The 15,377-nt window shown below is 36.4% G+C and overlaps 1 protein-coding gene and 1 pseudogene across 1 annotated transcript in view; one reads left to right on the forward strand and one right to left on the reverse strand.

Moving 5' to 3' along the window:
* The window catches only part of LRP1B (LDL receptor related protein 1B), a 1,945,542-nt gene that overhangs the window by 1,532,305 nt on the left and 397,860 nt on the right, over positions 1-15,377 (reverse strand). The window lies entirely within an intron of this gene.
* LOC143676784 (DCN1-like protein 3 pseudogene) lies at positions 8,737-9,695 on the forward strand (annotated as a pseudogene).

A 15,377-nucleotide genomic window follows, 5' to 3' on the forward strand; every position in this document is an offset into this window, starting at 1 on the left:
TTAATGTAATCACTAATCTTAAAATTATTCAATTATTGCAATGACACTTTATATGTACTCTCCCACTTTCTAAGAGGAAAATGCATCACTTTTTGTGATTAATGGAACAGACAGTATATTGCAGGAAAAAATTAATGGATAGAACACATTGGAAAATAAGTTGCATATACTCATCTTTGGGTTCCTGTCTCTAGACATTATGTTAATAGAGAGAACTGATGACTTTATCCTACAGTTTATTGTTTGTTTTTAATAGTATTTCAAAAATTTCAGATAAAAAACCAACAGTGAAACATACAATTGAGTAACCAAGGTTAAAACATTGAAAATGAAAAACATGAATGCTTATAGACTCATCATCCTTATTGCAGATTTACCTCTTAAGATCCTTTTGAATCAAAGGGTTCTTAAAATACATTAAATACATTATTTAAATTTAAAATAAGATAAATGTAAAATAAGATAAATTTAAAATAAGATAAATAAGCACATTTAAGATAAATGTGCTGTGAATGAAATTTACAGAGTACAGGAAGATACATAGAATATCTCCCACACTGAAGGTATGGGAGATTGGAATGCTAACAGGAAGCCTGCTGGCAAAAAGCAAACTGGAGGCTGCCACCCTAGTAGAATGAATTTTCATGATCAGTTATTCCTAAACAGCCCATTAAGAAGAGTGTTACTGGTCAAAGGCAGTGGATTCTTGTCCAGGAGCTCAAATAACCAATGCCTGAGATATGGGGGTTTTGGGGAGAGAAAAAGTTTATTACAAGGCATGTAGTGGGTGATCAGAGGGCCCCAAAATCTGTCTCCTCAAGTTTAGGGGGTTCAAGGTTTTTATGGACTCTAGCAAGGGGAGAGGAAGTCATTACATTGTCAAATAATCAAGTCTAAGCAGAAAGGGAGACAGTTACCATTTCAAAAGTGCAGGTCAAAAGGAAGGGAGGCAGGGTTATCATTTCAATGGTAAACATGTAAGCTTAAAGAAGGGGGGGGGGGGCAGATTCATCATGTCAATGGCAGAGTCCAGCTCATACAATTTACAAATGTAAAGAGCTAGAACTGGTTACTGACTGACACAACTCTTCATTAGCATTAGGGCCTTTGCCCTACGCATTACTTAAAGAGAAAGACAGGATAAAGGGTGTAACAGCTGTTACAATCACAAAGATACAACTATCCTTTCAGATATCAGGGCATCTGAATTATAGTTAAGGGATTTCAGGTACTTCCCTCTGTCTACTTCCATTTACCAGAAAGCAAAAAGGAATATCTATATAATGATTCAGCAAACATAATTATTCCTTAAATCCTAACTTCTCAATTACAAGAGGGCAACACATTATTTATTCAAAGTTCCTTTCAAAACTATAAAACTCTTAAAAAGAGACAAGGGATTTGAATGTGTACTAGCAATGATCTTTGGGAAGGAAAGGGTTTCAAATTTTATCATCAAGCATTACCGACTTTTTAACTTAAAGAGCAATTTCTTGTGTGTGGTTTTAAACTGTTTCAAATTAGCTTTTATATTAGAATGTGGACATCTTTGTTCTAACATTTGCAAATTCCACAATAAGTGGTAATCTTTGTAACTGATTAAAATGGGTTTCATAAATTTTGAAAAATAAATTATAGATTATGACTTTTCCCCAAAATACATTAAGCTCAATGAAAACCAAATTGAGTTGGTATTTTATATGTAATAGAGAATATAATTTGTTTTTATTAGTACTAGTCGTGAACTAAGTATTTACAAATCAATACTAATTTTAAATTTAATGGCATCCATAAATGTCTATATGTAGGAAGTTTAATTTTTGTGCTGTAGTTACAAATGCATTTTTAAATACAGGAACTTTAAAAGGTCAGAGAGAATTTAAAGGTTTTATTTACATAAATATAAAAGTCCCTGAAGTGGAGAAATCTTTCACAAGAAACAACATTTGCATGAGTCAAGCAGATTTCCTCCTTGAAAATTGTCCTGAAAATGTTGGGTACAACTACACTGACTTACATTTTGCTTGATTTCTTCCACCCACAGTGGTCTATTCTGGAATCAGCAAAGACCAGGAGTTGTCAGACACAGTTCTGATTTAGAATGACCTGGGTAGATTTTAAAACTCTTATAGTAGCCAGACCACACTCCAAACCAAATAAATCATAATCTTGAGCTGTAGTACAGGATGGGGAAGGGACTGGGGGTAGAAGTCGGGCAGCAGTATTTTTCAAAATATACCAACTGATGCTAACGTGCAACAAAGATTCCAAATCATTGTCCTAGACTCAAGTTGTCTTTGGTTTAGTTTTCTTATTTCTCCTGTTCAAGCTGTATTCTCCACGGACCCCATAACATGATTTATTTTCTCATTTGTGGCCATGTGTGCTTATACCAGCGTATCTCTGAGGGTTCCTCTTGTGCAGACCCTGAGACATCATCTGGACCAAGACTGGCTGATTCCCATTTACTAAGCCTTTGAAAACAGCTGACTCCTCACTTGAGCTGTTTTCTATGGATGCTGCAATAGCCTGCTGACTTGCATCTCTTCTTTCCCTCTTGAGCTTCCCAACCATTCCCCACACAGCCACCACAGTAAAATTTTTAATATGAAAATAGTATCAAGTCACTTCTCAATTGAAAACCCTCCAATGACTACCCATTAAGATTCCAGTTCAGCGGGTCCCTCAGCCATGGTCACTTTATGTAAAATCACCCTGCTTAATTTTCTTGGTAGCATTTATCCCTAAGTTAAAAAATTCCTTCTTATTCACTTTTTTTCAGTCTCACCAATAGAATTCCAGCCACCTGTAATCAGGTAACTTGTCCATCTCCTTCACGGGTAACCCTAGTTGCCCAGGAGAATGTATACATAGAGAAGGTGCTTTAACTGATAACTGTCAAATGGAAGAACAAAAACCTTGATTTCACACTTATCCGTGTTAAGTCACGGTTGTCTAGTTATAACCCCTCTGGCATACCCTCATAGGGTGTGATAACTGTAGTTAACTGCTGGTCACCTGAGAAAATGTATACAGACTTTCTTCACTTCTCATTCTTATCCACGAGTCCAAAATAAGAAATTGAATTCATATCCCACATTCCTCTAGGAACACTCTAGGAATATTGCAGTATACTTTCATTTTTGAACTCTAAGATTTTTATGGCAGTGAAAAAAAATCCCAAGATAGATTATTTTCATTAGCATGGATAATTGAGAGTTAAGGCACTGTTGTCTTTCCAGGTGAACAAGTTACTTCCTTTAAGCAATTTAAAGCGTGTTACAGATTTGGAAATGCCTGGATTCTTTCACTTGGCTGGTTATTTAAAGGATTAATATTTTAAGGAACGGAGTGATATCTGGATGACTAGAAGACATTTGTCTCTTCAAAATGCCTATTTAACAATACATAATGATGCTATATTTCGAATAAGTCACTTAGAACTCCCTCTAGACTATCAATGACAATCAACATATTGGAATGTGTATGTGAATCTCCTCTAGAATATTACCTCCCTCTCCATGCCCTGACCTTCAAATATATCCCTGTTAATTTAGTTTAGCAGGATTCCTCCAGAGATACGGAGCCAAACTAGCAGTCCCTTTCGTTATTGGAGCTAAAGAAAGAGGACCTCTTTTAACTCAGTGACAATAACCAAGTTTGACGAGGCAAAAACATTGGTGACACTTGCATCCAATTGCTTGTTTATGTAAAACACATTGAAAAATCCAATGGAGAAATCCATTTCCCATCCTCAAATAAAGGAACTTGAAACAGATCTGGGACATCATGATCTACTGGGCTTTCTTTTCCCTCCAAACTATTCAATATCATATTATTTAAGAACATAAATGGTGAAATCATATATCTTCACACAAGGTATTTTAAATATTCTAGGAGGTGTTTGATTCCATTTATTTAAATGCTAGTAGGATTTTCCCCCAAATATCTCATTTCTAGGATGAAATGTATAACTGCTAAAGCATAGTTAGATTATTTTTTTCAATATAGTAATAGCATACCAAACACTGCCATCCTCTCATAACAGGAAGGACAGGAGAGATTATCCCTCACTTCAAGGCAGTTCAGTGGTTCCACCAGTACCATTCCTGATGTGGGTACTTAAATTGTTCATTTCTGAAAGAGGACTCTCAGAGGGAAGCAATCATAGTACAGAAAATTCATAGAGTTTACTTCACACCATTCTAAAATATAATATGATGACACACAATAAACTGCTCAAAAGGCAAACGGTAAAAAGGGAAAATACTAGTGCATGCTGAAGACAAGATGACAGTTAGTCTCCTTAAGGGACAAAAGATTTTTACAAACCAATAATACAATAGATATAAATATTCTAATATAAATACTCCGATATTAAATGATTGAAAACATTAAAATCTTAAATTAAAAGAGGAAACACTTATCAATTACAAACTTCTGAGGACAATGTTTAGTTTAAATAATAATTAAGGTAATGCAAATATATACAACCATGAGCTTTCATTTCAAATACCAAATAAGCAAATATAAAAATAAAAAACCAAACTACTGCAAAGCTACTACTCAGTCTTGGCAAGGACATAGAGGAAATCTCACTCACTATCAGGGAGAGGGCCACTAGAGAAAAACTTTCCGGAAGACAGCAGATTGACAATATGCACTGAGATTGCTAAAAACGTTCATACTCATTGAACCACAAATTTTCCAGTTAGCATTTCATTCTAAGGCAATTACAGATATTTGCACAAAGATGTGGTTTAAGACTGTTCATTCTATTACTAGTTATACTTGTTAAAATTTGATCAAATATAAATGTTCAAAAATAAGTAAATGGCTAAATAAGTCTGATTCTAGTCATCCAGTAGAATCTATAAAATGGAATACATAGTGTAGATGTCCAAACTTATGTTTTCATTGAATCTTTAATAACATTGGGGAATCACATAGGTCTAAACTAAAAAATCACGGTAAATACAGTAGATATAGGGAAATAATTTTATATAGTATATATTAATTTTATATAACATAAAATGATAACAAAATACATCTATATAAACATACATATAAAAAGTCAAAGTAATGATACAAAAAGTAGAATTATTTGACACTTCATGTTTTATTCATCATGCTTTATGTTATTGATAAACAGAAAAAAAACAGACATTAGTCAATGAAATATATGAGCTTCATAAATCCCTGTTAATTAATAATTGCCCCCTTTTTACCTTATCCTCTACTTCTTTCACTAGAACCTTCAGGATTATTAATGCCTTCATAAATGTCAAGTACTTTAATCAGTATGTGGATATTTGAAAACAAGTTCAGCTGAATTATTAAACTGTGACTATTTAAGTATGTTCTGTCTCCTAACAACCTGACCAGCTTACTCTCCCCTGTACAAGGGTGCTTGACTTTAATGAATTCAAATTAAACTATTTGACCAGAACCGTACACTTGAAAAATAAGTTGAATTCAGCAGGAATTGTGCCCGATTTCCCAAAGGCTTTCATCTAGGACTTATTATTTGAACGTTAATACTTGCTTTAAATATGTTTGGAATGTGATAAGCAAGATTATGGACTTAAAATATATTTTATTAAGTCAGATGAATTATAATATAATCTCTTTTCAATTCAGATATATGTATATACATGAATACATATGCATACAGACAAATGTTCATTCCTCAATGTGAATAGGAAAAGAAAGCAATTGGCTTTGCCTTTGAGTTGCATTTCATTTAAATGCTTTTAAAAGTTTGATACTTGTACATTTTCTAGCCTTGTTTTTATAAATTTGAACCCTTAAGGTACGCACTATGTTAACCTTCATATTAATTAAATGATAGATGTAAAGCACCACAATTATCATTTGAAATGTTTTTAAATGCCCATTTAAGTAGGTTAAAAATATATTTCCAAAACTTTCATTATCATTTATAAACGAAAGTGACTTAAAAGTTTTTAGCGATCTGATGAACATTTCCACGACATAGAGGCTCACTATTCTCAGCATGGTCCCCAGAGCATCACCTGGAAATTTGTGAGAACTGCAAATCTCAGGTCCACCACTGACCTGCTGAATCAAATCTGAATTTTACAATACCTCCAGCGGAATCATGTACATTAAAGTTTGGGAAGTACTAACCAAAAGGAAGTAATAAAACTGAGAATAAATAAAATTTAAGATCAATATTACATGATAAGCGTCTGTGCATTTATTTACTGTTTGAGAGTAATCAACACTTCTTTATTTTAACTCTAAATCAGTTTATTTCCTCTAAACAGTTCCTGGTAGCTTACTGGTCACCTCTTTACTTCAGCGTTCTCCAAGTTCTTACAATATATGACAGGAAGATAATGTATGGATTCAAATAGCTGCAGAATAAAAATATAAGAATGACAAATTTTGAGGTGGTTTTAACCTTGTTTAGAGTCAGAAAGTGTGCAAAAAAGCAATAGCTATATTTACAAATTATGCAAATGCAACAGCTGCAGGTTATGCAAATCATACACAAGCCCCTTAAGTGTGTCATTAACCTACATATGTCCCTCGGGAATATTCACATGTAGACAAGATCACAAATTCTCCTTTCCCTTTTTCTTTGGTATCATAGGAGAATTAATTTGTAACAACTCAATGCTTTTATATTACTTTCAGATTTAAGAAATATCGCTTTGTATAATCCAACTTATTACTCACATTAATTTGGCTTCTTCATCATATAATTTCTAGACTACATACAAAAATCTATAAATCTAGGAGTGTGCTCAAAGCTGAACATAAACATGTACTTTTCATTTTACCAAATCTTAAGTTCGTCACAAGTCCATTTCTAAGCTTCAATTATTTATGTGCCAATGAATCAAACACACAAACTGAATAATGAAAATGCTCAAAGTATTAGAAATAAATTATAAAATGATATGATAATAAATATAGGGTATCAATAGGAAATCATCCAAACAATACTGAACTCTAAATCAACAATGATTTAACAAAGTATATATACATTCCTCTCCTCATTTATTTATTGATTATAAGCCAGCTACTTGTTGTATGCACAGGATACAGAAAAGTGAATATGAAAAGCCCCTGCCATGGAGCAATTTATTGTCTACTGGGGAGATAAGTTTGAGTTTCATTTGATGTTTACCATTTTTAATTTAATTTATTCTTCCCTTTTATTTGTGTGCATGAGAACAAAAAAAAAGGTTTCTCTTCTGACACAACATTGCTACAAAAGAAGATAAATACTCAGGAAACACTAGATTTGAAAAGAGAGCTGAGAAAATCATTTTGTCCTTCAACTTTATATCTTGTAAATGAAAGATGGGTTTTCATATACTGAATGTTCAAAGAGCAGGACTTAAACCAATGTCTGTTGAGGAAAACCAAATTGTGATAGATAAATATATTAACAAAGATGGAAGAAAGCAGCATTGAAAATGTAATGCAAAAGCAGACAAGGAACAAACAATGAAAAGTCAGACAAGGAGAAGTAGCTTTACCTTGAAAATGAAAAAATAAATTCCTCTGAAAAATGTTTGCAACTCTTAATGGTCTAAAAGAACCCATTGCCTCCTGGACCACACTAAGCCTTGATGAAAGAAGAGATTGAGATGAAAAGACAATATAAAATCATGGAAAGCAGTAGGAATAAAATTTGGAAGATTTGCTTGGAAGCTCTAAACTCATTTGCAGAATTAAAATTCTGATGGAAGGGCAAAAACTCAAATCGCGATATGAAAAGCAACCTTGAGATTCTCTATTAGAAGACAGAAAGAAAGGGCAAAACTGAAGAATAAATTGAGCAAGTGGGATAGTCATGCATGATAGTGACAGGGATCTAATTTTTGGATTATTAGTGTTCAGGAACAAATGATTGGACATATTAGACAGTGGAAATGTTCAAAAATAAAATAGAAGAAACTTTATCTGATCTTGAAAATAACCTAGAATTGAAAGAGCCAAATATATTATAAGCCAAGTCTTTGAACAGAGGACCAATCATAGACACACTACGGGAATTACTACAAGAGAATTAAAAAAAGAAAACAAAAAACAAACAAACAAACAACCCCCCCACTGTTTCTAGGTAGGAAAAACAAATAAGCAAATCACCATGGTAGGAAAAAAAGAGAGAGAGACAGTTTTTCTACAAATTAAGCTTGAGACTAAAATCTCTGAATTTTAGAAAATCTCATTGCAGTAAGATATTTAGATTTTATTAAATATCTACTTTAGTAAAACCTATACACATTTGAGAATACTTTGTATAACCCAAGAACTTTAGAGACAACCACATTTCATTTCCAAAAGTGATGGAAAATATTTTTGCATATTAAAGAGAGAAGAAAATAAATTACACAAGAACATCTTAAAAAAAAAAAAATGAAAGGAAAGGAAAAAAGACCTACAAAATTAAGAGTTCGGGAATGGGATGATTTTGGTATAAACCGAATGATAGGATACCCTGAAGTCTACAAACACAAATGCCAATGTTAAAATTTGGAGTGGGGACGGGAGTGTGGAGTGGGGCGGAGTTCTCCAGGTGGTCGCAGATGGGGAGGTCGTGGCTGTGGGGAAAGAAGTGGGCGGCAGCGCTGGTGGGGAGCCTGGGAACACACGCCGCGATGGGAGGTGGCTTGGCATGTTGAGGCACATGGGCCAGGGGCAGGGAGTGTGCCCAATGTGGAGGGAGCCAGTCTAGAGCCCAGTTCAACCAGCACCATGGGCTAGTGCATCACCAAGTGCAAGTCTGTCATCAACCCTGGGCAGCAAGAGTAGAGACCGTGATCCCAGTGGCAAGTGACATAGTAGGCAGGGACCCAGGCACAGAGAAGAGCAGGCCCCAGCCTGGGGCAAACCAGGTGGGGATACCTTGGTTCATGGGACCAGGAAGGCAGAAATTGCCACGGAGGTCTGCCAGCTACTGTCCTCAGGAAATGCCCAAGTCCAGTGCCAAGGAGTCTTCTTGCAGAGGTTGGAAGAACTCTTCAGGCATTACAAGGAAGAACGGGAGGGTGCAACTTTGGAGGGAGGAATGGAGCACTTTTGCAACAACCTATATGTAGACTCCACAGAATGTGGAGTGCTGCTTCTGGCTTAGAAGTTCCAGTCTGCTACCATGTGCAGATTCGCCAGGAAGGAATTTTTTTGATGGCTGCAAAGCAATATTAACAGGATCTGTGCACGGTTCCCAAGCCTCTTAATGCAAGCCAAGCAAGAGGATAAATGCAAGGATCTGTACCAGTTTGCATTTCACTTTGGCCTGATGTCCAAAGAAGGGGAGGGGTCACTGCAACAGGAAGTAGCCATTGTCCTATGAAAGTTAGTCTTAACCCAGAAAAGTCCTTTGGTATTGGAGCAGTGGCTAAACTTCCTAACAGAGAACATCTTGGGGATTAAGGGCATCTTATCTGATACTTGTAACATGTTTCTTAACTTCACTCTGGTGATTGGCACCAACCTCAGCAATGACAGCCAAGACGAGGCCTGGCCAAGTCTTTCTGATAACTTTGTGGAGTGGGAAATGGAGCGAAGGGGAAGTGGGAGAGGCACTCATCTCAGGGCCCAAGAACTTGTGTCCTGAGGAGCAGATTTGGTGGCTCCATCCCAGGAGGAGCAGCAAGGGTCTGCCCGCTGCCCTGCAGCCAACCGAGGAATTGGACCTTTCTGAGAATTACTGAATATCCAGTTATTTTCTACTCCACACCTTTCTCTGCCTTGTATCTGAAAGGGCTCTAAAGTGCTGTAACCTGTTATAGGCGCTGTCTTCATTTTTTGGTTATTTTTAGTTATTTCTGCTTTGGAGGGGGAAAAATATTTGAATCTGACTACATTTTATTTTTAAGACTTCAGATAGAGTAAGCCAGCCATTCTTGCACAAATTAGGTTCTTTGTGTGCATAGGTGGGGAGGGCATAGAGAAGGGGGAGGGTATGGGACCATTAAGTTGAATTAACATTACGAAATGATACAGTGCCAGATCTTAGTTTTGCATGTTCTCTTTTTCAGGGCAGATCTGTACTGTGTGTAGTGCTGTTTACATGGTTGAATTTAATTCATAAAAACTATTTTTAAAGATTTATGCAGGGTTGAATAAAACTGTTAATCACATTGCATTAATTCCCAGATGACGTGACGCTCTTGGAGAGCTCTTTCAGTCTGGTGAGGACCCTCCTTCAAGCTAATTTATACGAGACCCTTATTTCCCCTCACTTCTTGCTCTTTCCTTCTTTGACCTATTGCATTTCATGTTGAGTTTATACATCAACACGTCAGTCAAGTGAGCAGTTTAAAAAAAATAAAAAATAAAAAACACATTGTACTGAGAACCGCATAAGCATTGAATGTAGAGAAAGCAGTGCTACCTCAGTTTTGCTGGAAGTAGACTTCTGTGACAGTTTTCTTTCTTTGATAAAGTTTCTGTACTTTCATGTTATAAGAAGAAATGTGTTTTTTTTTCATTTGCCTTGGAGCCAAATTTCTGTTTCTGGTGGTCAGAAAAATGGTGTGTGCTGGCCAACTAACTTGAAGGAAAGCTGTGATATTGAGCTCTGCTTGAAATTTTTTTCTATTCTTTTGTTTTCTTTTTTTGAGCATCATCAGTTTACTTGTCTGGCAAGTGTAGAAGCCTGGGGCTGGCCTGAACTCCACCACAATACAGAAGTATTATTCAATAGTTAAATGTTGTACCCTTTCCCTTCTTGTTGCACTCACTTTGTCACTCAGCCCCCAGGAGTTATTTGTTATCTTCTTTGTTAAAGTCACGCTCATTTGGAGCAATGTGATGACTAGGCTTACACAATGCTCCTTCCCCACCACAAAATATGTGGATACACATATATGAAATAGGTATATATTTTACCTATTTAAAATATATACACATATATGTATGTTTTTTCATCTGTGTGTGTTTACTTTTTATTTTGGGGGTTGGTGCATGGTCTGGGAATTGAACCCAGATCTCCTGCATGGAAGGTGAATGTTCTACCGCTGAACCAGCCGTGTACCCCTTGTGTGTGTTTTTTATTTGTGCTTTTTTTTTTTTTTGCCTGCTAAAACTGGCCATAAGAAGACAGCTGCCTTCAATATATATGAAGTATATATATTGACTATCACAGGGAAGGAGTCTTTGGGAACTGAATTTGGACCGTTTTACTAAAGATTATTTTTTCAGCCCTTTTCTTACAAGAAGGGGAGTCCAATACTCCAGACCCCTCCACACATACTCATTCTTAAGGCCAACTTTGGCCAAACTGTCACACAGGAATTAGGGCTGACTCAGGTCTTATCTGTTTTCAGTAGAATTCTGTTATTTTTTCCATTTAAGAAAAAATGTCCTCAAAAACCTGTTACTGGAAGGGGGGAGGTGGCAAGAACTTGTACAGTTCAGCTTCCAAAACTTTGGAACAGATTGCAAAGGGAATCTTTTAAATAAAAATAAAAATAAATATTTTGGGAAGATATGTAAAGTAGATATAATTAAAAAGAAATTATTTTCAAACCTTAGTTATGTTAACAACGCCCAGAAATAGATAATGGAAGGAGGGAGAATAGAATGTGCTAGAGTCTTGTTTCAAATAGAAGAATCTCTCAAGTTTTAACTTTACTTTTGACTCTGGCAATTAAAGAAAAAATATAGGTTAAATATGCATGGAAAACATAAAGGTACTACTAATTGAGTTGTAAACAACAGGATATACAGCTGTCAGATACAGATATTCTTCTTAATATTATATTGACAAAACTGATAAAAGCCAATGGAGAACTTTCCTCATTGCCAGAGGCCAATTTGGTAATATCTCACTATCTGAAAAGTTTCCTCCACTTGTTTGGCATAGTGATTCTACTTCTCAAATTTATTTTAAAAAATATCAGGAGTGAATGCAAAATACATCTTCTTTCATGTTCATGATAGAATTGATAATGAAAATAATGGGGCAGACATCCAATGGCCATCCAATGAGGTGAGGATAAAATAAATGATGGTGCAACCATTTGATTGAATACTAAGGAGACATAAAGAATAGTTTGAGGATTTCTGGGGAAGATGGAGGAGTAAGGAGCTCCAAGGCTCAGTCCTCCACCAAAGCAACTACTAAACAGGCAGGAGCTGTCTCAAACAACTCTTCCAAAACTCCAGAGGCCAGAAGAACACTGTACACATCCAGGGATGAGGAGGAGGAAGAGGCTGATAAGTTACAGTAAAGAATTATAAATTGTTCTCTCCACATGGTGGCTACCAGCATCCATGACCCACCTTCACAGCAGGGTGCCACGGGGGTCCAGCCCTGGCTAGCTACTGCAAACAGAAAGGGACATAAAAATCCCTTTCACCAAGAACAGGGTGTGCATGGCTTTTGATTAGCAAATTTGGATCTCTGGGTTCCAATTCTGGGCGCAACTATTATTTCAACCCTCTCCAGACAGGAATGCTTAAGAAGATCCTAAAAAATGCCTAGGGAGATAAAGGAAAGTACAAAGAAAGAAATACAGGCTATCAGGGAAACAATGAAGGAATTTAGATGAAAATCTAAGTAAAGAGATAGCAATTTTAAAAAGGAACCAGAGGAGAACTTCTGGGAAAGATGGCAGTGTAGGGAACTCCAGGACAAACTTCTCCTCCAAAACAGCTAGTAGGCAGGCAAGAACTGTCTGAAATAACTATTTTGGAGTTTTAGAGGTCAGGAGAGCACTGTACAGCATCTAGAGAATTGTGGGCGGAATGAGTAACTTGCTCCACAGCAGCTGATGGCGACCATAACCCACTCTCGAGATGGACCACCTCGGGATCTGGTCCTTGGAAGGCTGCTGCAAATACACTGGGATAATGTAGAAGTCCTCTTCCCCAAAAAACAAGGATGGGAGGGGGCATGCTAAGCACTGACCATGATTTTTGATTGGTGAATTCTGATTGCTGGGCAACAAAGGCAGAGGCAGTGGAAATTTAAAGACAAAATGCCTCCTTAAGGCTACAAAACACAGCTTGCTGAAGGACACCATTTGCTGGACAGGCCAGGAAAATGCAGCTTCATAGTATCATCAAAAAGGTTTTTGGCATCTTTCCTAAACCTCTCCCCAGTGCTCTCTGGAGCAAGTCTGCAACCCTTCATAGGTCCCTGGTCGTATTTTGGTTAGGAAATAATCTCTTGGGTAATGCTCCTTCTAGAATTTTCCCTCCATGTAAAAGCAGCTGGAGGCAATGAAAAAAGCATAATAAAAACAATACAGACACACACACACACAAAGCAGAAGTGATGAAGATTTCCAGAGAAGGAACTGAGGAAAGGAAGCTCTCTCCTGGGGCTGAAACAATTGTACAAATAGTGCAATCTTAAAAATTGTAACACATATTTAGAATAAGAATCAAATGAAAAAGAGCTAATCAGTTAAGTATGGGTAATTTTAAAGGGTAAGAAAAACTTTAACCAGTGTCAAAGAGAGCCTTAACACAAAGCCAATCAGCAATAAAACCTTAGGCAAGAGAAAGAAATGGACCTTCAGAGTAAATTCATCAAGATAATCAGATGTCTAGATATCAGCAAAAAGTTTATAAACCAAACTAAGAAATAGGAAGATATGGCCTAGTCAAAGGAACAAATTAGACACAGAATTTGAAGCAACTAATCAAAGATATTCAAACAAATCTCCCAAATCAATTCAAAGAGATAAAGGAAATATGCATAAAGAGATAAAGGATATTAAGAAGAACACTGAATGAGCATAAAGAAGTTGAAAATATAAAATGAAACAGGAATAATGGGGATTAAAGGCACAATAGAAAAGATAAAAAAATATGCTGGAGGCATACCACAGTTGATTTAAATAGGCAGAAGAAAGAATCAGCAAACTAGAAGACAATCAAAATCTTAAAAACAGAAGAACAGATAGAGAAAAATATGGAAAAATTTGGGCAGGATCTCAGGGGTTTGGATGACAGCACAAAATGCATAACCATATACATCATGGGTACTACAGAAGGAGCAGAGATGGGAAAGGGAGCACAAAGAAAATTTGAGTAAATAACTGTAGAAAATTTCCAAATACTTATGAAAAACATAAATACAAATATTCAAGAATCACAACATGCTTGGAACAGAATAAATTCTATGAGAATAACTCCAAGACCCGTATTAATCAGAATGTCAAATATCAAAGATAAAGAGAGAATCTGGAAAGCAGCAAGAGAAAAGTGATTTGTTCCAAACAAGGGAACCACATAAGACAAAGTGCCAGTTTCTTATCAGAAACCATGGAGTCAAGAAAGCAGTGACATACATATATTTAAGGTACCAAAAGAGAAAAACTGCAAGCCAAGAATTCTCTATCCAGTGAAATCGCCTTTCAAAATGAGAGAGTTTTAAATATTCACAGATAAACAGAAACTGAGAGAGTCTGTCAACAAGAGGCCTGCCCTACAATACTAAAGGGAGTTCTGCAGACTGAAAGGAAAAGACAGAGGAGAAAGGCTTGGAATAGAGCCTTCATTTCTACAAAGGAAGATTATTAGTAAAAGGTAAAATGAGAGACAAAATAAGATAGGATATATATAAAAAACAAGGGATAAAATGGCTAAAGTACTGCCTTTTCAGGAATAACATTGCATGTTAATGGATCAAGCTCCCCAATAAAAAGACATAGATTGGCAGAATGGATAATAAAGTATAACCCAACTATATGCTGTCTAAAATAGACTCACCCTAGACCCAAAGACACAAATAGGTTAAAAGTGAAAGGTTGGAAAAAGGTATTTCATGTACACAGTAACCAAAAAACTGCTGGGGTAACTATACTAATATTAGACAAAATGAACTTCAAATGCAAAACTATCATAAGAGAAAAATGACACTACAAATTAATAAAAGTTCCAATCCACCAAGAAGAAATAACAATCATAAATATTTATGCACCTGTTCTAGTTTGCTAGTTGCTGGAATGCAACACACCAGAAACGGATTGGCTTTTAATAAAAGGGGATTTATTTTGTTAGTTCTTCAGAGGAAAGGCCGCTAACTTTCCACTGAGGTTCTTTCTTACATGGGAAGGCACAGGATGGTTTCTGTTGGTCTTCTCTCCAGGCCTCTGGCTTCCAACAACTTTCCCCGGGGTGACTTCTTTCTGCATCTCCAAAGGCCTGGGCTGTGAGTGCTGAGATGAGGAATGCAGAGCTGCTTAGGCTGTGCTACATTGTGCTCTGTCATTTAAGCACCAGCCAATTAAGTCAATCATCATTCATTGCAGCAGGCCCGCCTCCTAGCCGACTGCAGATGTAAGTAGCAACAGATGAGGTTCACGTACCATTGGCTCAAGTCCACAGCAACAGAACTAGGTGCCTTCACCTGGCCAAGTTGACAACCGAATCTAACT

This window comes from Tamandua tetradactyla, chromosome 3 (genome assembly GCF_023851605.1).
Source record: "Tamandua tetradactyla isolate mTamTet1 chromosome 3, mTamTet1.pri, whole genome shotgun sequence".
Lineage (NCBI taxonomy): Eukaryota > Metazoa > Chordata > Mammalia > Pilosa > Myrmecophagidae > Tamandua > Tamandua tetradactyla.